Genomic DNA, 26,822 nt, shown 5'->3' on the forward strand with positions numbered 1-26,822 from the left:
TGAGTATTAAGATTGGACTGAGTATTGGACTGAAGTGGAGATGAACGTAGGAGATAGCTGTGTAGAGAGTCTCTGGGTTAAGCTAAAAGGGGTAAAAAACGAGGGTGATGTCATGCTAGGAGTCTACTACAGGCCACCTAGCCAGGTGGAAGAGGTGGATGAGGCCTTTTTTAAACAATTAACAAAACTATCCAAAGCCCAAGATTTGGTGGTGATGGGGGACTTCAACTATCCAGACATATGTTGGGAAACTAACACAGCGAGGCACAGGCTATCCAATAAGTTTCTGGACTGCATTGGAGACAACTTTCTGTTTCAGAAGGTTGAAAAAGCTACCAGAGGAGAAGCTGTTCTGGATTTGGTTTTAACAAATAGGGAGGAACTAGTTGAGAACTTGAAAGTGGAAGACAGTATAGGGGACAGTGATCACGAAATAATAGAGTTCATGATCTTAAGGAAAGGTAGAAGGGAGACCAGCACAATTGAGGTAATGGATTTCAGGAGGCAGATTTTGATAAGCTCAGAGAACTTGTAGGTAAGGTCCCATGGGAAGCAAGACTGAAGGGAAAAACAACTGAGGAGAGTTGGAAGTATTTCAAAGGGACATTGTTAAGGGCCCAAAAGCAAACAATTCCGCTGTGTAGGAAAGATAGAAAATATGGCAAAAGACCAGCTTGGCTTAACAAGGAGATCTTGCATGATCTCAAAATAAAAAAGGAGTCATATAAAAAATGGAAACTAGGACAAATAACAAAGGATGAATATAGGCAAGCAACACGGGAATGCAGGGGCAAGATTAGAAAGGCAAAGGCACAAAATGAGATCAAACTAGCTACAGGCATAAAGGGAAACAAGAAGACCTTTTATAAATACATTAAAAGCAAGAGGAAGACCAAGGACAGGGTAGGCCCACTGCTTAGTGAGGAGGGAGAAGCAGTAACAGGGAACTTAGAAATGGCGGAGATGCTCAATGACTTCTTTGTTTCAGTCTTCACCGAGAAGTCTGGAGGTGTGCCTAACGTAGTGAATACAAGCAGAGAGAGGGTAAGTTTAGAAGATAGGATACACAAAGAACAAGTTAAAAATCACTTAGGAAAGTTAGATGTCAGCAAGTCACCAGGTCCTGATGAAATGCATCCCAGGATACTCAAGGAGCTGATAGAGGAGGTATCTGAGCCTTTAGCTATGATCTTTGAAAAATCATGGCAGACAGGGGAGATTCCAGAAGACTGGAAAAGGGCAAATATTGTGCCCATCTATAAAAAGGGGAATAAGAACAACCCAGGAAACTACAGACCGGTCAGTTTAACGTCTGTCCCAGGGAAGATAATGGAGCAGGTAATTAAGGAAATCATATGCAAACACTTGGAAGGTAATAAAGTGATAGGGAATAGCCAGCATGGGTTTGTGAAGAACAAGTCATGCCAAACTAATCTGATAGCTTTCTTTGATAAGATAACGAGCCTTGTGGATAAGGGAGAAGCGGTGGATGTCATATACCTAGACTTTAGTAAGGCATTTGATACAGTCTCACATGGTATTCTTATTGATAAACTAGGCAAATATAACTTAGATAGGGCCACGATAAGGTGGGTGCATAATTGGCTGGATAACCGTAGTCAGAGAGTTGTTGTTAACGGTTCTAAATCCTGCTGGAAAGGGATAACAAGTGGAGTTCCGCAAGGGTCTGTGTTTTGGGACCCGTACTGTTCAATATCTTCATCAATGATGTAGATATTGGGATAGAGAGTACGCTTATTAAGTTTGCAGATGATACCAAACTGGGTGGAGTTGCAACTTCTTTGGAGGATAGGGACATAATTCAAAATGACCTTAGCAAGTTAGAGAAATGGTCAGAGGTAAACAGGATGAGGTTTAATAAAGAGAAATGCAAAGTGCTCCACTTAGGAAGGAACAATCAGTTCCATACATACAAGATGGGAAGCGACTGTCTAGGAAGGAGCATGGCGGAAAGAGATCTAGGGGTCATAGTGGACCTCAAGTTGAATATGAGTCAACAGTGTGATGCTGTTGCAAAAAAAGCAAATATGATTCTAGGTTGTATCAACAGGTGTGTTGTAAGCAAAACTCGTGAAGTATTCTGCCGCTCTACTCTGCACTAGTTAGGCCTCAGCTGGAGTACTGTGTCCAGTTCTGGGCGCTACATTTCAAGAAAGATGTGGAGAAATTGGAAAGGGTACAGAGAAGAGCAACAAGAATGATTAAAGGTCTAGAGAACATGACCTATGAAGCCAGGCTTCATGAACTGGGCTTGTTTAGTTTGGAAAAAAGAAGATTAAGGGGGGACATGATAGCGGTTTTCAAATATCTAAAAGGGTGTCACAAGGAGGAAGGAGAAAATTTGTTCCTCTTGGTTTCTGAGGACAGGACAAGGAGTAATGGGCTTAAAGTGCAGCAAGGGAGGTTTAGATTGGACATTAGGAAAACATTCCTAACTGTCAGGGTGGTCAAATATTGGAATAAATTGCCAAGGGAGGTGGTGGAATCTCCCTCTCTGGAGATATTTAAGAACAGGTTAGATAGACATCTGTCAGGGATGGTGTAGACGGAGCTTGGTCCTCCCTTGAGGGCGGGGGGCTGGACTCGATGACCTCTCGAGGTCCCTTCCAGTCCTATTATTCTATGATTCTATGAAGATGTTTTTCCTTTGGGTAAAGAAGTAACAGTGAATTTCTCTCCTAAAAGGAAAGCAGGCATGAAAAAAAGGAGAGAGAATCTGTTCAGATTGAAGAGATGAAAACAAGGACTTTATCAGGATTCAGGACTCTCCTCAGTACTCCCCCTTAGCATCTCTTAATGAAACACAGCAATTTGGCAGTTGTGTAGGCTTTCATTCTCCTGGTTGATAGCAATTCCTGCAAAAACCTCAGTACTAATGATAAAATGTGCTCAAAAACTAATCACCAAGTTGAAAAGGTTATGATTTCCAAACTCATTATCTGGTTTCAGTTTACTGCAGAAGTTTATTTGAGTCATTCTTTTAACTTTAAATTTCAGTTGAAAATCAGTGCTTAACAAATAATAAAAACATAAGACTATGTTAGGAGAATTAGGGAAATCACCCCCTGAGGCAGAAGAGGAGAAGCGTGGTACCCCCAAGCCTGGGAGGTCTGCAGCCACCACTGCGAGGAGGAAACGTAGAGTAGTGTTGCCCTGACATGTTATCGCGGGAGGTATGCTGCCTGCCAGCATACCTCCTGAGACATATGTGAGTCATTATGGAGGCATTGTCGAGGATTTTCTGGCCCTCTAACTAGTATCCTATACTACTCATCCATTTGGGAACTAATGATATTGCAAGGTGTGACACTGAGTGCAGTGGCGGATATAGGGCAGGGCGAGCGGGGCAGCTGCTCCGGGCCCCGCGCTTCAATAGGCCCCACGCCAGCGCCAGGGGCGGACTGGCCTGGCGGGATACTGTGAATTTCCCGGTGGGCCATCCACCGAAGGGCCGGCCGGCAGCGGCTGGGGGGGGGGGGGATTGTGGCAGGGCGCCACAGCCCCGCACTTTTGAAATTCCCCGGAACCGGCCAGTACGGGCAACGTGGGGCCGAGGGAGCGCATGCGCGGCATGCTGAAACGCCGCACAACAGCTGAGAGGGGAGATGCCCGGGCATGATGTGGCGCCATGGCCCGGGACTTTAAAACCGCACGGCCCAGCATTGCACCGCATGGTTCGGCACATGTCCTGGAGCCTGGGCCAGGGCCACGGCCGCCCTGCACACTGGAAGGCAGAAGGTGGATGGCAGAGGAAGGGGATTGTGTTGAGGGGAGCGGGGGCAGGTCAGGAGAAGAAAGGGGAGGAGAGACAAATGCCAGGGGACCAAGTGGAGACAATGAGTAAAAGTGTAGGAGGGGAGGTGTTAGTGGGAGTGGGGACAGGGTGATGCTGGGAGAGGAGAAGTTAAGGGTATTGGGGGCAGAGGGTGGTGAGGGGGTGGGCATCTGGGAAAAAGAGGGCAAAGGGCGCAGGGGCAGTGAGGGAAGGGGGAGGCACCAGGAGGGTACAGAGGTAAAGGAAGGTGCAGGTGCCAGGGGATTCTGGGGGTGAAGCAGAAGGGCAGACACCTGCAGGGGAGGGACCAGCACCAGGAGGAGAGAGGCAGGGCAGGTGTGTAGACGGAGGTGTTAGGAGAGGGGATGAGGAGGGGGTAGCTCACATGATCAGTGTGGGGCTACTGGAGGAGTGGGCATAGGGGGGACCCCTTTTTTTGTTTTTTCTCCAAAGGGGGGGCCCCGTGATATTGTGCTGCCCTGGGCCCCGCAAAACTCTCATCCGCCCCTGACTGAGTGGATCAAGAGTAACTACAGGGCTCTGGGAGTACGGGTGAAGGAGTTTGGAGCACAGGTGGTATTCTATTCAGTCCTTCATGTCAAAGGTAGGGGCCCAGGCAGAGACAGGTGCATCTTGGAGGTGAATGCCTGGCTGCAAAGATGGTGTCACCAGGAGGGGTTTTGTCTTCCTTGACCATGAGGTGTGTTCCAAGAAGGACTGCTAAGCAGAGATGGGGTTCAACTTTTGAGGAAGGGGAAGAAAGTATTTGGATGCAGACTAACCTAGTGAGGAGGGCTTTAAATTAGGTTTGATGGGGGCAGGTGACCAAAGCCCACAGGTAAATGAAAAACATGGTGACCTGGGAGATGGGTCAGAAATGGGGAGGGAGCATGGGCTATAATAGCAGAGATAAAGGAGGAACAAGGCAGAACTGGGAGGCGAGCTAAAATCAGTATCTTAGATGCCTGTATACAAATGCAAGAAGTATGGGTAATAAGCATGAAGTACTTGAAGTGCTAATAAATAAAAACAACAGTGACATAGTCGGTATCACAGAGACTTGGTGCAATCATACACCTGATTGGAATATTGGTATAGAAGGGTTCAGCTTGCTCAGGTAGGATAGGCAGAGAAAAAAGGGAGGAGATGTTTTCTTGTATATTAAAAATGTATGCACTTGGACTGATGTTGAGATGGACATAGGAGAGAGACTTATTGAGAGTCTCAGGGTTAGGCTAAAAGGGGTAAAAAGCAAGGGTGATGTCATGCTAGGGGTCTACTAAAGACAGAGCTGGCTCTAGGTTTTTTGCTGCCCCAAGCAAAAACTTTTTTGGCCACGCCCCCCGCCTTTTTTGTTGGCTTTTACACATGTTTGCACTTTGCAATGTTTTTTTTGTTTGTTTTTGTTTTCGTTCTGGCATTTTAGCCCTATAAATAGCAAATATGATTTTAAATTTTTTTTTGATACAGGCAAAGGTGCTTCAAGTAAACTCCCCCTCCCCTTTCACTCGCTGCTAGGTCGCAACAGCCTTTTCCCTGCCCTGTCTAGCCTCTCCCTATGGACAAGCACCGCTCGCGCCTGACCCACAGGGGGAGCAGGGTGCAGAGCCAGTGCAGAGCCAGAGGGGCATGGAGAATGGGGAGCAGGGTTCACCGTGGTGAATGGGAGGCACAGAGCCAGAATGGGGCAGGGACCTGGGGAAGCAGGGGGATTGAGGTGCTGGGGTGCACAGAGCCAGACGGGTCTGGGAAACAGTGTGGGGGTACAGCGGAGGCATGGGGAATGGGAGGCGCAGAGCCAGAGGGATGCAGGGATTGAGGGGAGCAGGGTTCAGGGGAGGCACAGAGAATGGGACACAGGGAACGGGCGGGGCAGAGGGATCGGGGTCCAGGGGCAGTGCGGGGAATGTGGGACACAGACCCAGAGGGATGCCGGAAAAAGGGGCTGTGGGGTGCAGAGGGGGTGCAGAGCCAGAGGGGCACGGGGATTGGTGGGAGCAGGGGTGGTATAGGGAATGGGTGGCGCAGAGCCAGAGGGGTGCAGGGATCGAGGGGAGCAGGGTGCGAGGTGCAAGGGTGGTGCAGAGCCAGAGAGTTGTAGAGAACAGGGAGAGCAGGGGGACAGGGGAGCGGGATGCAGGGCGCAGGGGTGGCATGGGGAATGGGCAACGCGGAGCCAGAGAGGCACGGGGCTGGCACAGTGAGCTGGGCGGCCAGCAGGGAGTGGTCTCTCACCGGCGAAGAGAGCTGGAGCTACGGCAGGACTGGAGCCGGTAGGGCGGGGCAGGGCGGGGCAAAGCCTGGCCACGCTGCACTCCACAGCCAGCTCCCGGGACACGCAGCCAGAACCGAGCTCCTGCGGCCCTTTAAATTTGTTGGGGTGGGGCTGGGCATTACCGGGAGCGGCTGCTTACCTGGAAATGCCGCCCCTGGAAATGTTCCTCCCCAAGCACGTGCTTGATTTGTTGGTGCCTAGAGCTGGCCCTGACTACGGACCACCTACCCAGACAGAAGAGGTGGGTGAGGCTTTTTTAAAACAACTAACAAAATCCTCCAAAGCACAGGATTTGGTGGTGTGGGGGACTTCAACTATCCAGACATATGTTGGGAAACCAACTCAGCAGGGCACAGACTATCCAGTGAGCTCTTGGACTGCAGAAGGTTGAGAAAGCTACTGGGAGAGGGAAGCTATTCTACATTCAATTTTAACAAATAGGGAGGAACTGGTTGAAAATTTGAAAGTGGAAGGCAGCTTGGGTGAAAGTGATCATGGAATCATAGAGTTCATGATTCTAATGAATGGTAGACAGTAGATGAGCAAAATAGAGACAATAGATTTCAGGAAGGCAGATTTTAGTAAACTCAGAGAGCTGGTAGGTAAAGTCCCATGAGAAGCAAGACTAAGAGGAAAAACAACTGAAGAGAGATGGCAAGGGACATTATTAAGGTCCTAAAAGCAAACTATTCCACTCCATAGAAAAGATAGAAAGTATGGCAAGAGACCATCTTGGCTTAATCAGGAGATCTTAAATGATCTAAAAATCTAAAAGGAGTCACATAAGAAGTGGAAACTAGGTCAAATTACAAAGGATGAATGTAAGCACACAACACAAGTATGCAGTGGCAAGATTAAAAAGGCAGACACAAAATGAATTCAATCTAACAAGTGACACAAAAGGTGACAAGAAGACATTCTACAAATGTATTAGAAGCAAGAGGAAAACCAAGGACAAGGTAGGTCCATTGCTCAGTGAAGAGGAAGAAACAATAATAGGAAACTTGGAAATGGCAGAGGTGCTAAATGACTTCTTTGTTTCAGTTTTCACCAAGAAGTTTGATGATGATGGGATGCCTAACAGAGTGAATGCTAGTGGAAATGAGGTAGGTTCAGAAGTTAAAATAAAAAAAAGAACAAGTTAAAAATTACTTAGAACAGTTAAATGTCTTCAAGTCATCAGGGTCTCATGAAATACATTTTAGAATACTCAAGGAGCTGATAGAGGAGGTATCTGAGCCTTTAGCCATCATCTTTCAAAAGTCATGAAAGTTGGAAGAGAATCCAGAAGACTGCAAAAGGACAAATATAGGGCCCATCTATAAAAAGGGAAATGAGAACAACCCAGGAAGCTACTGACCTGTCAGTTTAACTTCTGTGCCAGGGAAGATAATGGAGTAATAATGGAAAATAATAAGGCTATAGGGAACAGCCAGCATGGATTTGTAAAGAACAAATCATGTCAAACCAACCTGATAGCTTTCTTTGATAAGATAACAAGTCTTGTGGATAAGAGAGAAGCGATGGATGTGATAAACCTAGACATTAGTAAAGCATTTCATGTGGTCTCACATGATCTTCTTATCAATAAACTAGAGAAATACAACCTTGATGGGGCTACTATAAGGTGAGTATATAACTGACTGGATAACCATTCTCAGAGAGTAGTTTTTAATGGTTCATAGTCATGCTGGAAGGGCATAACAAGTGGAGTTCCGGAGGGGTCAGTTTTGGGGCTGATTCTGTTCAATATCTTCATCAGTTATTAAGATGATGGCATAGAGAGTATGCTTATTAAGTTTGCAGATGATACCCAGAGAGGGGTTGCAAGTGCTTTGAAGATAGGGTCATAATTCACGACCATCTGGACAAACTAGAGAAATAGTCTGAGATAAATAGGATGAAGTTTAATAAAGACAAATGCAAAGTGCTCCACTTAGGAAAGAACAATCAATTTTACACATACAGAATGGGAAGTGACTGTCGAGGAAGGAGTACTGCAGAAAGGGATCTAGAGGTCATAGTGGAGCACAAACTAAATGAAAGTCAACAGTGTGACACTGTTGCAAAAAAAGGAAAAACATGATTCTGGGATGCATTAATAGGAGTGTTGTGAGCAAGACATAAGAAGTAATTTTTCCACTCTACTCTGCAGTGATTAGGCCTTAGTTGGACTATTGTGTCCAGTTTTGGGCACCACATTTCAAGAAAGATGTGGATAAATTGGAGAAGGCCCAGAGAAGAGCAATAAAAATGATTTAAGGTCTAGAAAACATGTCCTATGAATAGAAGACTGAAAGAATTGGGCTTGTTTAGTTTAGAAGACTGAGAGGGGACATGATAGCAGTTTTCAGGTATCTAAAAGCGTGTTACAAGGCACAGGGAGAAAAATTGTTCTCTTTGGCCTCTGATAATAGGACAAGAAGCAATGGGCTTAAATTCAGCAAAGGAGGTTTAGGTTGGACATTAGGAAAAACTTCCTAACTGTTAGGATGGTTAAACACTGGAATAAATTGCCCAGGAAGGTTGTGGAATCTCCATCACTGGAAATATTTAAGAGTAGGTCTGGTAAACATCTATGATCTAGATAGATGGTGCTTGGTGCTGCCATGAGGGCAAGGGTCTGGATTTGATGGTCTCTCAAGGACCCTTCCAGTTCTAGTATTCTATGATTTTATGAACAGCTGTACTGGCTTAGATTGGTGACCCATATAGCCCAGTACCTTGTCTTCCACCAGTGATCAGTGCCAGATGTTTCAGACAGAATTGATACACAGGGCAATTTTTAGTGATCCATCCCCTGACCTCAAATCCCAGCTTCTTGCACTTGCAAGTTTTAGGGACACCTGGAGCATTGGGATTTGTCTCTGACCATCTTGGTAATAGCCATCAATGGACATACCCTACATTAACTTATCATATTCTTTGTTTAACCCCGTTATACTTTTACAATCACAGCTTACTACACAAGTCCAAATTTAATAACAAAGTCCAGAAATTTGGGAAGTATTATCTGGAATTACTATATTCCAGCTGTAAAATATTTTACCCTGAAAAAAACGTGAATTATGTTTAGTTGTGCATTAAAAGATTGAGAATTATTTTTATTTCTCAGCAGTTTTTGATAGTTCATAGGATTTAACAAGTAATCTTAAAAAAGCTAACAAATGAAAAAAGACCAACAACAAAATGTCAATTATAGTTACCTAAAGAAAGCAATATTGAATTAAATATGCGTGGGTAGAGAAACTGGTATAATAATTTCAGAGAAAAATCTCCCTACCAGAAAGGTCTGTGTGGATTCAGAAATGTCTTTGGATGTTACACAGAAATTTGTCACGTACACATGCATATCAAGACGATAGCAATTGATAACAGATTATTAACCCAGGCTGTCCGACAGACAGGAGGGAAGGCAGCTGTCTACCTATGTCCAAAAAAATGAAGCCTGGTGTAGCCACAAAGAATGGAAGGTCCATTTACATAGAAGTCAGTAGGAGAATGCAAAGACCACAGGAGAGGAAAAACAGTTTGAAGTCATTCTGCCATTTCAGCCCAGGTCTTTGGACTTTGGAAGATAAGAAAGGGCAGAAGCCATTTTTAACACCCATTGCTTGACAGTCAAAAAAGGCCAGAGCTTGTGCAGGTTCAGAAAGATGTGTCCTTCAATCAAGAAGTAGAGGTTGAAATCTCTGGGAACTGAATGTAAGTGAGAAACCTGCTTAAGCAAAGATCTTTCACTTAGGAAGACAAGGGAAGTTGGTAACTTTTACTTCTTCAGTGAGTGGTGTCTCTGTGGGTGCTCTACTCAGGTCTTGGTGTGTGCCTGTGCCGGGGATTGGAGAATTTTGCAAGCTGTGCCCCTTGTGCCATGCCTGCGCACTCAGCGCCCTCTTCCCCCCGGACTCACAGCTCTCATGGCAGACCCTCCTTTCACTACATTTACCAGGGATAAAGACATACTCAGACCTCACCCCAAGTTCCTTACTAAGGTTATATCTGACTTCCACATAAATGAACCTATTTACTTACCTGCCTGTTTCCCTAAACCTCATGCCTCCCCCAAAGAGGCTATATTACATGCACTGGATGCAAGGAGGGCAATTGTGTTCTACCATGATAGAACTAGAGCAACCAGGAAATCGGACAGGCTCTTTGTTGCGTGGTCAGGACCATGCACAGGAACAGCAGTTTCGACACAGTGCCTATCCAAGTGGCTTGCAGACTGCATACGTACCGTTTATGAACTTAGGGGCAGACAGCCACCGCAGCCCATCAGGGCTCACTCCACACATGCGATGGCCACTACAACAGCCTTCCTCAATAATATACCATTGGTAGACATTTGTAGGGAAGCCACATGGTCCTCACACCATACTTTTGCACAGCACTATGCCTTCAAGCAGATGCAGTCCTTCCTCCTTCCACTTAAAAAGACTCCAGTGCCCGCCTCCATCTAGTGGGTACTGCTGCAGAGTCAGCTGAGTGGAGCACCCACAGGGACACCACACACTGAAGAAGAAGAAGTTACTCATCCTGTGCAGTAATGATGGTTCTTCGAGATGCATCCCCCTCTGGGTGCTCCACTACCCTCCCGTCCTCCCCTCCACTTGGAGTCTATAGGGACTTCAGGTAGAAGAGGAACAGATGGGACTCATGCCGTGCGCACACTTCACAGGGGGCGGGAGGTGCTGAGTGCACAGGCGCAGTGTGAGGAACACAGCTCAGAAAATTCTGCGATCCCTGGCACAGGTACGCCCCGAGACCTGAATGGAGCTCCCACAGGGACACACATCTCAAAGAACCATCATTACTGCACAGGGTGAGTAACTTCTTCTGTGGAAGGTCCTGACTGATGGGAAAGTCAGCCATTGCTGGGCAGAAGAACAACTGGTGAGAGAAACCATCTTGAATAAAGTCTGTACCTTGCTAGATAACGTTTTAGGTTTTAAGATTTTTCCCACCCCATTTATTTTCTTACAAACCTTTCTAAGATTATTTCTTTTACTTGGGATCATTTTACTTATATCCTAATGTTAATGATTTTGTTTTATTTTTTACTATAAATAAATTCATGTTGTGTTTTAAAGGGAAGGGTGTATTTATCCCACTAGGTTATTGAGCTGTGATGTGTTTTGTTTCTTCAAAGGAATTTCCGAAGGCTTTAAAAGCCCTCCATTGGAATTTGCCCCTTCTGTAGATAGAATACCAAATGGCAAAGACAAATTAGCCCCCATGGCTGCTTTTTAGAAGCTTCATAATTATTGTGAAAGGAGATGTGAGTTTTAAATGAACAAGAGTATGGGCTGATTGCAGCTAAATGTGGCCTAGGCCCATGAAAATAATGAGCTCTCCTGAAATAGCTTAGCTGTTTGCTCTCCCTGTATACTCTCCTTCCCAGCACCCTGAGATCAATGGACTTTTGTTTTCCTACTACTCCTTAAGTACTTGACCTTCTCTGTTAAGTCAGACAGTTGCCCATCAGTACTGTGCACTGCAAGAGTCAAGACAGTGTCAAAATCTACCATATTTTTACCTGGTTGCCACACCTGTGAAGTAATGCCTCTATATAACATTGGAAATCAAATGTTCTACATCCTCTTCTGGCCATTAGAAAGGCTGAATTACTGAGGGCTTCCTGTAAAAATAGGAAAGCAATGATTTTTCTTTGTGCTACTCTCTACCAGTCAAAGTAGATCAAATAACTGTACTATACAAACAAGTGTGGGATGCATTACTCATCTGTTATTCATAGCTGTGGGCTAGCTTTATCATTGGGTTTAATGAAGGAGCAAACAACTTGATCCTGCACTCATATTGTTGGTTAGCTACTATCCCTCCTTTATCTCCAGGTGGATGCTTGTTCTTTGATAAAGCGGCCGCTGCTGGGGGGCAGCACCGGGAGGGTCTGAGGCAGCCACAAAACCCGGTGGAGCCATTACAAGACCATAGCGCGTTGGAGCAGCTGCTTCAGCCCTGGCAAAAGCTGCAGAGAGCCTGGCTAGGTCACTGCGAGACGGGACACGCTCAGGCTCAGCAGGTGCTCTCCGTGTACTGCTGCTCTCTCTCCCCTCACCCTTCCCCACACTGCTGGGAGAAGGATAACACATGAGCTGCTTGTTCTGCCGCTCTCCATGAGCCAGTCTGGCAGTGTCGGGACTTTCTTCACCCCCCCCCTCCCATGCCTCTGAGTAGGAAGCTGTAGCTGGTGCTGCAGCCTCGGAGCTGCGCAGGCTCCCTGCTACATGGGCAGGTCCGAGCTCCCTCCCCACCCTGCTGGGGGAACAGCAGCACAGTGACATGCTATCCAGAAGCTTTCCCCACCTCAAGAGGGTGTGAAACCAGGTAAGCATCTCCCCTCATGCCCAGACCCCTAATCCCTCTCACTCATTCCCCTCCCCCCACCACAACCCTTCACTCCCAGCTTGTTCCAATACCCTCCCTTCTGGCCCAGACAGCCTCCCTCCTGGCCAGAAACCCTATCCCCAGCCTGTTCCTCCCTTGTCTCTGCACCCTATCCCCTGGCCAAACACTACCTCCACCATTGCTCCTTCACCCTCCCTCCTGGCGACATGCTGCATCCTCCTTTGCTCCTGCTCCCTCTACATGGCCAGTCACCCTTCTCCCACTCTGCTTCTGCCCCCCAGTTCCCTCCCAGCCCTCACAACCTCTCCCTCTTCTGCACTCCAGCTCCCTCCCAGATCTTGCACCGCATCCCTATCCCACCCGCTGACAGCTCTGTCCTGCACACTGAACCCCTCATTTTTTCTCCCTACCCCAGAGTTTAAGGAGGGGGTCCATAAAATCTACTAACTCTGGCACCCAAAAAATGTAAATCTGGCCTATGGGAAGCCCTGAACCTCAGTCCTCCATGTCCCTTCTCCTGACCCCGGGGTGGGATTGGAGCCCTGGAGGAGTGAGGTGTCTAGCACTCTGAGTGCAGAAGATGGGGGCCTGCAAGAGATCTTTTATACCTTGCCTCTATAAGTTCTGCTTGCAAAAATTCCCCAGAGGCACAGATTCACTGACTTTGGGGGGTAGCTGTCACCACCAAGTGAAACCACTTTCTTCTTGAACCCAGGAAGGAAGCATGTGGACTTCCTTCCCCAAGAGTACTTCAAGCTTCTTTGCCACAAGAGAGCGTGAACTCACTTCCCCCTCCCCAAAAAAGCACAGAAAACAAACGATATCTGAGAGCTGACCTCTCAGGCGAGGCAGACACGCACTCAGACCTCCTGTTTCTTTCCAGGACACAAGAAGCAAATCATCATCTTAAAAAAGGTGACTTTATTAGCAATATAAAAAGATATACTTGATAAAACATACTGGCTGTGTCTAGACTGGCATGATTTTCCGGAAATGCTTTTAACGGAAAAGCTTTCCGTTAAAAGCATTTTCTGAACAGAGCGTCTAGATTGGCACGGACGCTTTTCCTCAAAAGCACTTTTTGTGGAAAAGTGTCTATGCCAATCTAGACGTGCTTTTCCGCAAAAAAGCCCCGATCGCCATTTTCGCGATCAGGGCTTTTTTGCGGAAAACAAATCTGAGCTGTCTACACTGGCCCTTTTGCGCAAAAGCTTTGCACAAAAGGGATTTTTGCCTGAATGGGAGCAGAATAGTATTTCCACAAGAAGCACTGATTTCTTATAGTAGGAAGTCAGTGCTTTTGCGGAAATTCAAGCGGCCAGTGTAGACAGCTGGCAAGTTTTTCCAGAAAAGCAGCTGATTTTCTGGAAAAACTGGCCAATCTAGACACAGCCACTTGGTTGCTAGGTGTAAAAGAGCAACCGAGTAAAACAAATTAAAACACAGAGAACATCTCTTGATACTCTCTTAGGGTATGTCTACACTACCCCGCTAGTTCGAACTAGCGGGGTAATGTAGGCATACCGCACTTGCAAATGAAGCCCGGGATTTGAATTTCTCGTGGAATGAGGAGTACAGCTAGTTCGGATTAGCTAGTGTAGCTGCGCGGCACGGGGTTCGAACTAGCCGGGATTTAAAAATGGCGGCGCCTGGCGTATGCAAATGAAGCCCGGGAAATTCAAATCCCGGGCTTCATTTGCAAGTGCGGTATGCCTACATTACCCTGCTAGTTCAAACTAGCGGGGTAGTGTAGACATACCCTTAGATAGTGAATGTGGAGGGAAGGCATAGATTCACACAGAGAAGTTTAACCAAACAACCAAAACAAAAAAAAATAACCTGATTGCGACTAAATACACCTTTTCTCTCTACTCACGATCCATGCTGATCTGTACTTCAAGGCCCAGTTCACTCCCATGCCCAATATTCCTTGTATGCATGGTAATTCTGATTACTGCATCTGCTCCCTCCATTCCTTAACTTAGAACTCACATAAAGAGAAAGGCAGCAGAATTTTAAATTTCAGCATTGTATCCCATTGATTCTTCTCACCCCATGCCAACACCTTGCCAGCTACCTGAATTTAACCCTTTAGTCACCGGTGCTGGCCAGCTCTCCTCCCATCCATGAAAGGGTCACATCAGTGAGGGTTAGGGATTTTTGGAGGAATTTTTTTGCTTCTCACTTGCGTGGTCTAGGCATGTTAACTATCAATTATTTTACAAGTCGAGTAGTCGATGCGATTTCCATCGACTGTTCAACTAGTTGATAGGCACTTCTGCATTCCTCCTTTGGAATGTAGAAGAGCCCTGCTGGGGCTCTTGTACATTTCAAAGGAGGAATACAGACCTCTGTGTGCAGCCTGGGGCCAGCAGGAAGTCCCGCTGACTCTGGGCTGCATGCAGCGTGCCAGCTTTGAAGTGTACAAGAGTCCCCAGTGGGGACTCTTGTTCATTTCAAAGCAGAAACACAGCAAGGAGCCTGGGGCTCCATGCTGCACTGCTGATTTGAAATGCCACGCAGAGCGTGGGGTTAGCGGGGGACTCCTTAGCTGACTGCGGGTTCTGTGCGGCATTTCTCTAGAACCCGGGTTCAGCGGGTTCAGGGGAAATGATGCGTGGAGCCCAGGATCAGCTGGAGAGTCCTCAGCTGATCCATGGCTCCATGCAGCGCTGCCGCCTTGAAATACCGCCTTAGTGTTTCAAAGAGGCAGCACCGCACAGCTGAGCCTGGGATCAGCTGTGCGGAGCTGCCGCTTTGAAGTACCCTCTTTTGCCCCCGCCTTTTGCTGCCACTATCTGATAGAGGCAACACGGGAGGGGGAATCCACTAGTCGAATAGCAGACTGACTATCTGATAAGTATTTACTTATTGGATAGTTGACTAGTCCTTAACATCCTTAGTGTGGTACCCAACTGATTTTTCTGTGGATCAGTAGTCCCTGACCCAAAAAAGTTTCCCCACTCCTGCCATGAATAAAGAAAACATTGAAACCTTTTGTGGTTGACATAAATTAATATGTTACTTTATTTAAAATGAAGTTTGATAAACTAACATGAGAAAGTTAAAATGCTTTATCTGTTTAATAATTAAAATTAAACCAGTCTCCTTAGCTGCAGTGCTAGCAAAATGGCTCAGGTGTAATTATATAATTAACAGTGAGTTTCCATTAGCAACTGATGTTTGTGGAAAGGTGTACATTGAGCCAGGTGGTCTGCAGGCCAAGAAGCCGTTCTAGACACTGGTGGGAGAAGTTCTTAGAGGGGTCACCTGACATGCTTTACTTCTGGTCATGTATCCATCTTGAACCTGGAACCCCACGGATGGGACTTCAGGGGCTTAGGGGGTGTAGCCAATGGGGTCATAGGTCATGGCCAATGGGGTCAGGGGCTATTGCTAATGTGGCCCCATTTTTGGTTCAGAAAACATGGGCACCATGCTGGTAAGCCCTGTATCCTTCTTCTCTTTAGAAATCAGCTGACTTCCAGTTACCAAGCTTAGGAATTCCTCATTCCCTACAGTGGTTTCTCTGACCCCCACTGCATTCTGAAAACCACCCTCCAAGGTACGTGTCTGTGCATCCCAGGGCCGGACTTGTCCCCTGCTGATTTGCCAGTCCTGGGCATTTAGCAGTTTGAGTGGTCCCCCTATTACTAAGCAAAACCTTTCCCTCCTTCACTGCCTGGGATGCTCCTTGGTCCTGGGATGCATCATTTCCATGCATCAGCCGTAGCTTGTTCCGACTCAGCATTGAGTATTTGTTTCCCAGGAGTTCAGTGGAATTACAGCAATAGCACCTTTTGTGGTCCTGTCTGTCCAGGGGACTTTGGACAAGTAACAGGGGAGTGAACTTGGGAAGGAGAATGCTCAGGCTCCCATCCCTCTTCCTCCTTCCTAGGGGTAAAACGGGGACCTAGCCTCCCACCAAACTTAAATCTCTCTGCCTGTGATTTACCCCTGCCATGTGGGTGTGATTAGTCAAACTGATCAGAAGAGCAATCAAAATATTCTGCTGATTCCACCTTTTTTATCCCATAAACACTGTTTAACATCATGATTAGACATGTTCAGTACCTGTTCCTGAACAACCAAATCACACATCCCTTCAAAGCTTGTAGTACCTTTCCCTTTGACTCACTTATCTAACATCTCTCTCATTTGGTTTACATAAGTCACATTACTTAGCCCAGTCCCTGTCTTAAGTGATCTAAATTTTGCCCTGCAGGTTTCAGGTGTAATTTGAAGTGGTTTTAAAACTAAATCCTTAAATTTACCATAATTAGAAGTATTGCTAATAGGCATCCTATTGAATTTATCCAGAGCTCTTCCAGTCAGTTTTGCAACCAGGTGGTCATTTTCTAATCCTCAGGAATTGAATGCATGGTGCACAGTCTCTCAAAGGTAATGAAATATTCACCGTCTCTAGATCCATCGTAAGCTGGTCACAATTTTTCCCATTTGTAGATTTTGAAGAGGTAAATTCTACTGTTTTGTGATTCCATCTCTATAGCCAGTTCATGATCTTGAGCTTCCCTCTGCCAGCCAACCTCAAGCTTTTCCTGTTCTAGGGCTCTCAAGTGGGCAACATTTTCCCTGGCAGCTTGTACTTCAATCTCAAATTTTCTTAATTCCATCTGTCTTCCGTTTGTGTTTCCTCTCTGCAACTCAGGCCCAGTGAAATTCTAGTTTGGCTACAGTTTCACTACTTTCACTCATTCTGCTGATTTTTCTGCTTCTATTTCCCTTACCTGAAATAAGCAAAAAGAAAATAGCAAGCCAGTAACCACTTTGTCTGTTATATAGCCGCCACACTTACAACTCACTTCAAATTAGCACCAGCATTCCAGGGCAACCAGCTGTACGCCACTGTGATGGGTTGGGTCACAGTTAAGACCAAAGCAGACTGTGAAGAGCTTCCAAAGGATCTCTCAACATTAGGTAACTGGGCGACAAAATAGCAAATGAAATTTTATGTTGACAAAGGTAAAGTAATGCATATTGGAAAACATAATCCCAAGTATACGTACAAAATAATGGAGACTAAAGCAGCTATTATCATTCAAGATAGATCTTGCAGCCATTGTGGATAGTTCTCTGAAAACATTGACTCCATGTGCAGTGGCAGTCAAAAAAGCAAACAGAATGTTAGGAATCATTAAAAAAAAAGTGATAGGATATGTCTACACAGCAGTTATTTTGAAATAACAGTCCTTATTTCAAAATAACTTTCCTAGTGTCTACACAGCCAAACCACTATTTTGAAATAAATTTGAAATAGCTGAGCGCTTATTTTGAATTTGGTAAACCCCATTCTACGAGGAATAACGCCAAATTCGAAATAGCTATTTCGAAATAAGCACTGTGTAGACACTTATTTCGAAATAGGGGGCCTCCAGCCTTCCCAGGGTGCCCTGGTGGCCACTCCAGCCTCAAACAAGAACACTCCTCTCCCTCTCCCTCTTCTCCCCTTCCCCGGAGCCCTTAAAGGGATAGACTCTGACAGTGCCTGTGCCAGCTCCAAGCCAGCCATCCCAGAGCCAGCAATCACTGCCCCTGACCCAGTGGCCCCAAAACATGAGTTAGCAAGCCACTGGCAGCCAGCCACTCCCCAGGAGTAGTCTGCCAGCTCCCAGGAGCCTGCCAGGGCTTGGAAAAGGCAGGCGCCTTCCTGGTCCAAGGTGGAGATCATGGACCTTATTCAGGTTTGGGGGAGATGCCCCCAATGTCCATGATCTCCACACTAGACGGAGGAACTCAGCTGTCTAAGGCAGGATAGCTGCTAGCCTGGCCACCAAAGGCCACATGCAAACCCAGGAGTAGGTTTGCATGAAAATCAAGTTGGTCCGGAGAGACCCGCAGCCCTGAGCTTCTCCTCCCCCTTCTTCTCCTTGCTTCCTCCATCCAGCTCCCTCCTCCCAGGTTTCCCCCTTCCTTCTCCAACCCTCTCTTCTCCCGCCTCCTTTCCCCAGTTTCACCAGAGTTTCATTCCCCCCCGCCAGTTTTGTTAAATAAAGACAGTTTGTGTTTATGAAAAAACATGTATTTTATTTGACATCAGGAAGCGGGGCTGGGGGGGGTAAGTGGAAGGATGTGAGGAAGGAATGAGGCACAAGCCCCCAGGGGGGTAGACCAGGGAGAGTGTTAGTGCTCCTCAGGGTGGAAATTCTCCCGTAGGGCATCCTGAATACTAACAGCCCCCCGATGGACCTCCCAGATGGCAGCCTGCAGAAAGTGCAGCCAGGCTCACAGCAACGTGATCAAGAGAAGCACCAGAGTGCCCAGGGGCAGCTCTGGCTCCATGTTGTAGAGTGCTGTGGTGTCCCGAGTGAGGGAAACCAGAGCACGCAGAGACAAAATGCTTTGCTGTCCCTGATTGAGGTAGGCAAGCAAGCAGGAAAACCTGAGAACCGGCTGTCTGGAGGAGGGGGGGGGGTTCCTTTTAAGTACAAGCTTTCGAAATGCATTTTGTGTCTAGACGCATTATTTCGAAATAAGTTATTTCGAATTAACTATTTCGAAATAGCTTATTTGAATTGCATCTGTATAAATTCATGGTATGCCCACATCTTGAATACTGTGCACAAATGTGTTTGCCTCATCTCAAAAAAAGATATCCTAGCATTGGAAAATGTTCAGAAAAGGGCAACAAGAATGATTAGGGGATTGGAAAGGTTGCCATATGAAGAGAGATTAAAAAGACTGGGACTTTTCAGTTTAGAAAAGAGGAGAGACTGAGGGGATATGATAGAGCTCTATAAAATCATGACTAGTGTGGAAAAAATAAATAAGAAAAAGTTATTTACTTGTTCCCATAACATGAGAACTAGGGGGCACAAAATGAAATTAATAGGTAGCAGGTTTAAAATAAACACACTTTATTCCTTTACACAGCGCATAGTCAACCTGTGGAAGTCCTTGCCAGAGGATGTTGTGAAGATCAGGACTTTAACAGGGTTCAAAAAAGAAGTAGATAAATCCATGGAGGATAGGTCCATCAATGTTTATAAGCCAGGATGGGTAAGAATGGCTTCCCCTGTGTCTGTTTGGCAGAGGCTAGAAATGGGTGATGGGGTGGTGATTACCTGTTCTGTTCATTCCCTCTGTGGCACCTGGCATTGGCCATTGTTGGAAGACAGGATACTGGTCTAGATGGACCTTTGGTCTGACCCTTTATGGCCGTTCTTATGTTAGCGATCCCTTTGAGACTGCACACCTGTGTGCTGCGTCAACTTTCTTTGATTGAGCCTTCCTAGACCTGAGCTGCTCTCAGTGTCTGTGTTGCTGTGGGCTGTGATCCCATATCTATACCTTCAATGGGGCAGAGACGAGAAGTTCTGGCTCAGCAGGACAGGGTAGTGGAGTGCCCCAGAAGATAAGTAGGCTGGCTAAATAGTATGATCAACCTATCAGGTGACAGTTTCAAGGGAATCTATGTGACCAAACCAGTCAGAGTCACATCCCCTTGTTATCTGAGACAAGATGAAAATGGAATTGCTCACTGATGAGCATAAATTTGATTTTGTTGATATTACTGAAACCTGGTGGGAATGAGTCATGTGTTTGAACATCGAAATCACTAGGTATAACTTATTTAGGAAGGATTGAGTGGGCAAATGGGGAGAAGGAGTAGCACTCCATGTCAAAAATGGCTTTATCTACTTCTGAGTCACAGATAACTTGGAAGAAAATTAATTTGAATGCTTATGGCTCAATATCCTAACAGATAAAGCACAAGATGGGGTACTACCTGGTACATGATACAGATCAGCACATCTCTCTAGGGAAGATAATGGCCAGCTCCTTATTCATCTATCTATAATTCATGAGTGGGGGAAATGTGTGATGCTGGGGGACTTACATTTCAGTGACATATGCTGGAAGCTCATGCTGCCAGTACTAAAACATGATTGGTATTTTTAAATATTATAGTTGACAGTTTTCTAACTTAAAAAAAATTGTTGCATCCTACACAGAAGAATTCTATGTTAGACCTTATCTTGACAGACAAAGAGGAACAACTCACAGAAATAAAAATAAATGGTAGTTCAGTTATAAGTGATCATGATTTGATCATATTTATAATGTGCACATATCATAAAGTCCAGAATGGTAACATATACTTGGTGCCAGTTTCACAGAGTGAAGACAATTATGATCCAAATCAGCTGGGAGGAAGAATGTAATAAAAACATTGAGAATAATAACTGGGAATTGTTCGAGAACACTTAACTAGATGCTCCCAAAGCCGTAATCCCACCATTGCAGAAGAAGGCTGTATTGGTTAAAAAAATCTGACCTTGTTTCAAAGGGAAGTGAAGGCAGCTAAAAATAACATCCATAACAAATGAAAGAAAGAGGAAGTTGATAGTAATAAATATAAACCAGAAACTAGGAACTGAAGAAATTTGATATGGGAAGCCTAGGAACATAAGAAGAAATCTATTGCCAGCAGAGTTAAGAACAATAAAAATGACGTGTTTTTTTAAAATTTATTAGTAACAAAAAGAATCCTAACAATGGTATTGAACCACTATGAGATGGAAATGCTAAAATTATCAACTATAATGTAGAAAAAGGCACAAGTATTCAAACTATTTTTGATCTGTTTTGGGAGAAAAAAGATATAGTTATATCATATAATATTATCTCCATTCCACTAGTATTCAGAAGGAGTTAAACAGCTACTAAAGTTAGGCATTTATAAATCAGCAAGTAGATATCTTGTATCCAAGAGTTTTAAAAGAGCTGGTAAAGAAGCATGAAGAACTGTTAGGGTATGTCTACACTACAGCGTTATGTTGAAATGGTTAATTCAAAATTAGCTAATTCGAAATAACACGTCTACACATAAAATGCAATTCGAAATAGCATTTTTCTATTTTGAAATAGCATGTCCACATTGAGTGGACTTGGAATCGAAATGAAGGCTGGTTGGAACCAGCTCAGGCAGGGCTTCAGGTCAGGAGTGTCTTTGTGTGGCTGCTGCTTGAGGCTACCTGAGGCTTGTGCTTAAAGGGACCTCCCCTGGACAGCCAGTTCTCAGGTTTCCCTGCTTACTTGTCTACCTCGATGAGGGACAGCAAAGCATTTTGTCTCTGCGTGCTCTGGTTGCCATCAGTCAGGACACCACAGCACTCTGTGGTGTGTTGATTTTTCAGTAAGTCTTGGAACACTGGGAAGTTCCAGAAGACTGGAATATAGCCAATATTATGCTGATACTTAAAAAGGATCAATGGTATAATCCAGACCTTGTTAGTCTAACAGTGATGCTAGACAAGATAATCAAGTGGGTACTTTACAATCCAATTAACAAGGTTAAAAGAGCGTAATTAATGCCAATCTTCAGTGTTTTATGAACAATTTATCTCATCAGACTAACTTGATATTTTTCAATGAGAAATTTGGTTTGGTTGATAAAAGTAATACTGGTGAGGTAACAGACTCTTGTAAGGCATTTGACTTGGTACTCTCGGACATTTTGGTAAAACCAGGACGATGTAAAATGAACTTGGCAAACATTAAATGGACTAAAAGCTGGCTAAATGGTAGGTCTCAGAATGTAACTGTAAGCAAAGAATAATTAAGTGGGTATATCTCTAGTGGGGCTTTGCAGGGATTGGTTCTTGGCCCTGTGCCATTTAAAATTTTTATTAATAACATGGAAGAAAACATAAAATCATTGCCAATAAAGTTTGCACATGATGCACAAATTTGGAGACAGGTAAATAATGAAGATGTCAGGTTACTAATCCAGAGCAGTGTAGCTGGCTTGGTAAACTGGGTCAAGCCAGCCCACTAGTTTTATTACAGCTACATATAAATGTATATATATTTAAACTAAAAATGTAGGCCACACTTTCAGGATAGGGGACTCTATCCTGAAAAACAGTGATTTTTGAAAAAGATTTGGAAATTTCGGTGAACAATCAGCTGAACATGTGCTCACTATACAATACTGATGCAAAAAAAAAGCTACTGTGATCTTTGGATGCATTAATGGGGGAATCTTGAGCAATTATTTTAATTTGGCTCTGGTATGATTGTTGCTGGAATACTGTGTCCATTTACGGTGCCCACAATTCAAGATGATGTTCATAAACTAGAGATGATTCAGAGAAAAGCTAGAAGAACAGTTGAAGGAGAAGAAAATGTGCCTTATCAATTACGTTTAGGGGCTACTTGATCACAGCCTGTAAATATGTACATGGGGAACAAATATTTTATTATGGGCTCTTCATTGTAGCAGAAAAAGGTCTAACATGATCTAGTGGTTGGAAGCTGAAACTGGATAAATTCAGAATTTTAATGGGTTATAAATTTTTAACAGTGAAGGTAGTTGGCCATTGGAACATTTTGCCAAGGATTGTGGTGGCAAACATCTCCATCATTGGCGATGTTTAAATCAAGATTCTATAATGTATGCTAGGAATTATTTTTGGAAAGTTCTATTGCCTTTGTTATACAGGAGGTCATGTTAGCTGATCACAGGTGTCCCTTCTGGCTATGTTTAATAAAATACAGGACCATTTCAATTACTTTCACTGGACCAGACTCTGATACTCTAATTCTGGTTTAGTAGTACCTTAGTTCACAAGTAGTCCCGCAGACTATAATGTGGCTATGTGTGTACTATAGTGCTATTCATTGTGGGTAATAAGTTCTGAATCTAGGACTCTGTTTCCCTGGTATCCCTCAATCTATGGTATGCATTAAATCATTCTATGTAGGAGTTTCATTAAACGGGTGAATTTTTCTAAAGACAATTCTATTTCCAAGCTGTTTTTCTTCCACAAAATCCCCATAATAAATTAATTTATACGGGGTTAATTTCCTTCACTTCAGCCTTGAGAATCTTTTAGGCTGGGCATAGTTATTAGCTGAATCATTAGAGAATCCTTGTTTAAAACTGAAAGAGGAATGTTTCATATGTGATTAAAATAGATTAGAACCGCAACTCTCCAAGTTCACATTGTGTTCTGATTAAGATCTGTAGGCTCGTGTAGTTGATTTCCACTGGGTAATGACACATTTTTCATTAAGACTTTGTAAGATTATGAAAAAAAAGTTTAACACTAGTATTGTTTATTCATTTTTATTAAATGTTGCTGAGTCATTCTTTATCTCTTAAGATAATTGATTTGAGTACTTTTAGAAGACCGATTTAGTTTAATTTATTGTGAATATCATTGAGATAAGTCATTTTTTAAATTCAAACACAGAAAAGCCAAGCATTCTGTCATTCTTCCTTAAACCAGGAGGAGCCAGAGGCTCTGAGGCTAAAGTTACTCTCATTTTAGTTTTCAAGAATCTAAAATAAAATGAGGTCTCCATGAACATGGTATAATGTGTCCCATTGCAATAAACTGCAGCCATTCTTCTCATCACAGCACAGGTTTAACTTCTGTAGTCCAGCATCTTCGGGATCTGACCAGTGTGGAACCAAAGAATTTTCCAGTGCTTCCACTGCTTACTGGGCTCTTAGAAGATATCTAGGGGTAAATTAAAGCTAAGAAACAGCATAGAATTCTGAGAGCCAGGACTCATGGCTGTAAACTAACTTTATGGGACCACAGGAAACTTGGCCACACCCATGATAAGAGGACATCCGGCAAACTGAAATCATGTTGTACCATGGATGTTGCTGGACAAGAGAGTGCTGGATTAGAGAGGTTCAACCTGTAGTAGTTTATTTTTACAGACAGTGGAGTGCTGAAAGATTGAAAGGTGCAATAAACTCAAGACAAAGACATGAACTGCATATCTACAGAACACAATTACTTAAAAAGAGATGTTTTATTTATTTATAGACAGGGTTCAATAATGCTTAGTCTTTCGAAGAACAATTTTGTATACAGGCAGTCCCCGAGTTACGTGGATCTGACTTATGTCGGATCCGCAGTTACAAACGGGGCTTTTCTCGCACCAGAGGATGGGAGCGGTGGGACGCCCAGATGCGCCGCGGTCCGCCGCCCCCGTCCTCTGGGGCAAGAAAAGCTGCTCCCCGTCTCCCTGGTCTGCAGGGAGACGGGGAGCAAAGCCTTGGAGCACGCCCGCAGCGGGACAGCCCGGGTGCGCTTGAGCTGTCCCCCTGCAGGCGTGCTCCAAGGCTTTGCTCCCCGTTTCCCGATCAGCAGACCAGGGAGATGGGGAGCAAAGCCTCGGAGCATGCCTGCAGTGGGACACCACGGCGCGCCTGGGCTGTCCCGCTGCGGGTGTGCTCCAAGGCTTTGCTCCCTGTCTCCCTGCAGACCAGGGAGACGGGGAGCAAAGCCGCGGAGCACGCCCGCAGGGGGACAGCTCAAGCGTGCCCGGGCTGTCCCGCTGCGGGCGTGCTCCAAGGCTTTGCTCCCCATCTCCCTGGTCTGCAGGGAGACGGGGAGCAAAGCCTTGGAGCACACCCACAGCGGGACAGTCCAGGCGCGCTTGGACTGTCCCGCTGCCTGCGTGCTCTGTGGCTTTGCTCCGCGTCTCCCAGGTCAGCATACCAGGGAGACGGAGCAAAGCCATGGAGGACTTGGGTGGTCCCGCCACCCCCGTCTCCCTGGTTTGCTGGGGGGGGGGGGTGCAGCTAGTGCCCCCCCAGCAGACCAGGCTTTTCTTGCCTACCCCTGGGGTAGAGCAGCTGGGGGCTGCCGGGTTGGTCCCGCAGCGCTGCTCCGGACCAATCCGGCAGCACCCCAGCTGCTCTGCCCCAGGCGTCCTGATTCAGCCGCTGCTGGTCAGTTTCAGCAGCAACTGAATCAGGACGCCTGGGGCAGAGCAGCTGGGGTGCTGCTGGTTTGCTCCAGTAGCGCCGAGGAGCCGTGCTACTGGAGCAACCCAGCAGCACCCCAGCTGCTCTGCCCCAGGCGTCCCCAAGTCAGCCGCTGCTGAAACTGACCAGCGGCTGACTACAGGAAGCCCGAGGCAGAGTTGCTCTGCCCCAGGCTTCCTGGAATCAGCCGCTGATCAGTTTCAGCAACAGCTGACTTGGGGACGCCTGGGTTTCTTAAGTTGAATCTGTATGTAAGTCAGAACTGGCGTCCAGATTCAGCCGCGGTTGAAACTGATCAGTTTCAGCAGCGGCTGACGCCAGTTCCGACTTACATACAGATTCAACTTAGGGACTGTAGGTTTGTTCTTATCTTGTACGTAACCCGGGGACTGCCTGTAGTAGATTCATAAATGAAGTCCAGAAGAAACCATTGTGATCATGCAGTCTGACATTCTGTTTAGCACAGGAAGTGGAATTTCACTAGTAATTCCTGCAGGAAAACCAGTAATCTGTGCTTGTTATCACAGCATATCATTGAGAATGACATCCAGTATTGCTTTAAAAGTTTCAAATGATGGATTGGTGTTCCACAACTGAAAACGCCTGTATTCAGTACACACTGTTGGTAATAGCTTTCATGCCTCATGTAAGTTGGGTGAAGTAGTGTTCCCATAGTTTTAAATGAATCAGTTGCTAAAAGATAATTGTCACAATTATGGAATGCAGCACTCTAGTGCTAAGAATGAATTTCCATGTTCTGAAAGAACTCCATCTAGCTTAGAATGCAGCAGCCTGCTGCTCCCCAAAATTAGTTACTGGGAACTCCTCATCCTTTACTAGAGTTACCACCTTTGAAAGCAAAAAACCCCAGCTTCAGACTTACCCCAAGGTAAGCCTGTTGACATTCCAACTTGAGAGGCAGGTCTGTGTTAGTGTGTCAGTGTGTGCGTGCGCACGTGTGTGTATTTGCCTCTGAAACTTCCACTTCAATTCATCTGATGAAGTAGGTTCTACCTATGAAAGCTTATGCCCTAATAAACCTGTTATTCCTTGTGCAATGAGGTTTAACAGTTATTCCGAGAGAAGGATTTTCTCTCGGAATAACGCATCTACACGGGGCAAATTATTTTGCAATACCCTGAATCCAAAATGGCAGCCTGCTGTGAATATGCTAATTAAGTGTGGGATATTTAAATCCCGTGCTTCATTAGCAATTTCAGTATGCTCCATTTGCATCCCTAGTCTGAACTAGGGAGCAAGTATAGACATACCCTGAGTCTTTAAAGTGCCATAGGATTCCTCGTTTTTTCTGATGTGAGTTTTTTCCTCCGGTGGTGTAGTAGGATCACTTGTACCTTCTCTCCGATGTCTTGCATGTCTGCTGAGTCTCACATGACTCAAGCCCTCTCTCATACACATGCATGTTGCACTTGTGGGTTGGTGGGAAGACGGTGGCAGTATTTTCAGCAGTTTTGATCTTCTATCTGTTAAACTGAGGAAGTGGGGACACTTTTAACATGAGATATCCCAGTGTCTTGTAATAATAATGCAAATCTTTAGCCCCACATAAAATGAAATTCTGGCAGATTAAATTATTTCACTAGCAAATCCATAAAAAAACCTAGACAAGC

At 45.2% G+C, this 26,822-nt stretch overlaps 1 protein-coding gene and 1 pseudogene across 1 annotated transcript in view; one reads left to right on the forward strand and one right to left on the reverse strand.

Moving 5' to 3' along the window:
* Nucleotides 1-26,822, forward strand: part of GPR158 (G protein-coupled receptor 158) — a 331,365-nt gene that overhangs the window by 65,491 nt on the left and 239,052 nt on the right. The gene's annotated exons all lie outside the window — the stretch shown is intronic.
* The window catches only part of LOC149525439 (uncharacterized), a 48,520-nt pseudogene that overhangs the window by 15,269 nt on the left and 6,429 nt on the right, over nt 1-26,822 (reverse strand).

This window comes from Pelodiscus sinensis, chromosome 2 (assembly GCF_052426305.1).
Source record: "Pelodiscus sinensis isolate ZL-2025 chromosome 2, ASM5242630v1, whole genome shotgun sequence".
Lineage (NCBI taxonomy): Eukaryota > Metazoa > Chordata > Testudines > Trionychidae > Pelodiscus > Pelodiscus sinensis.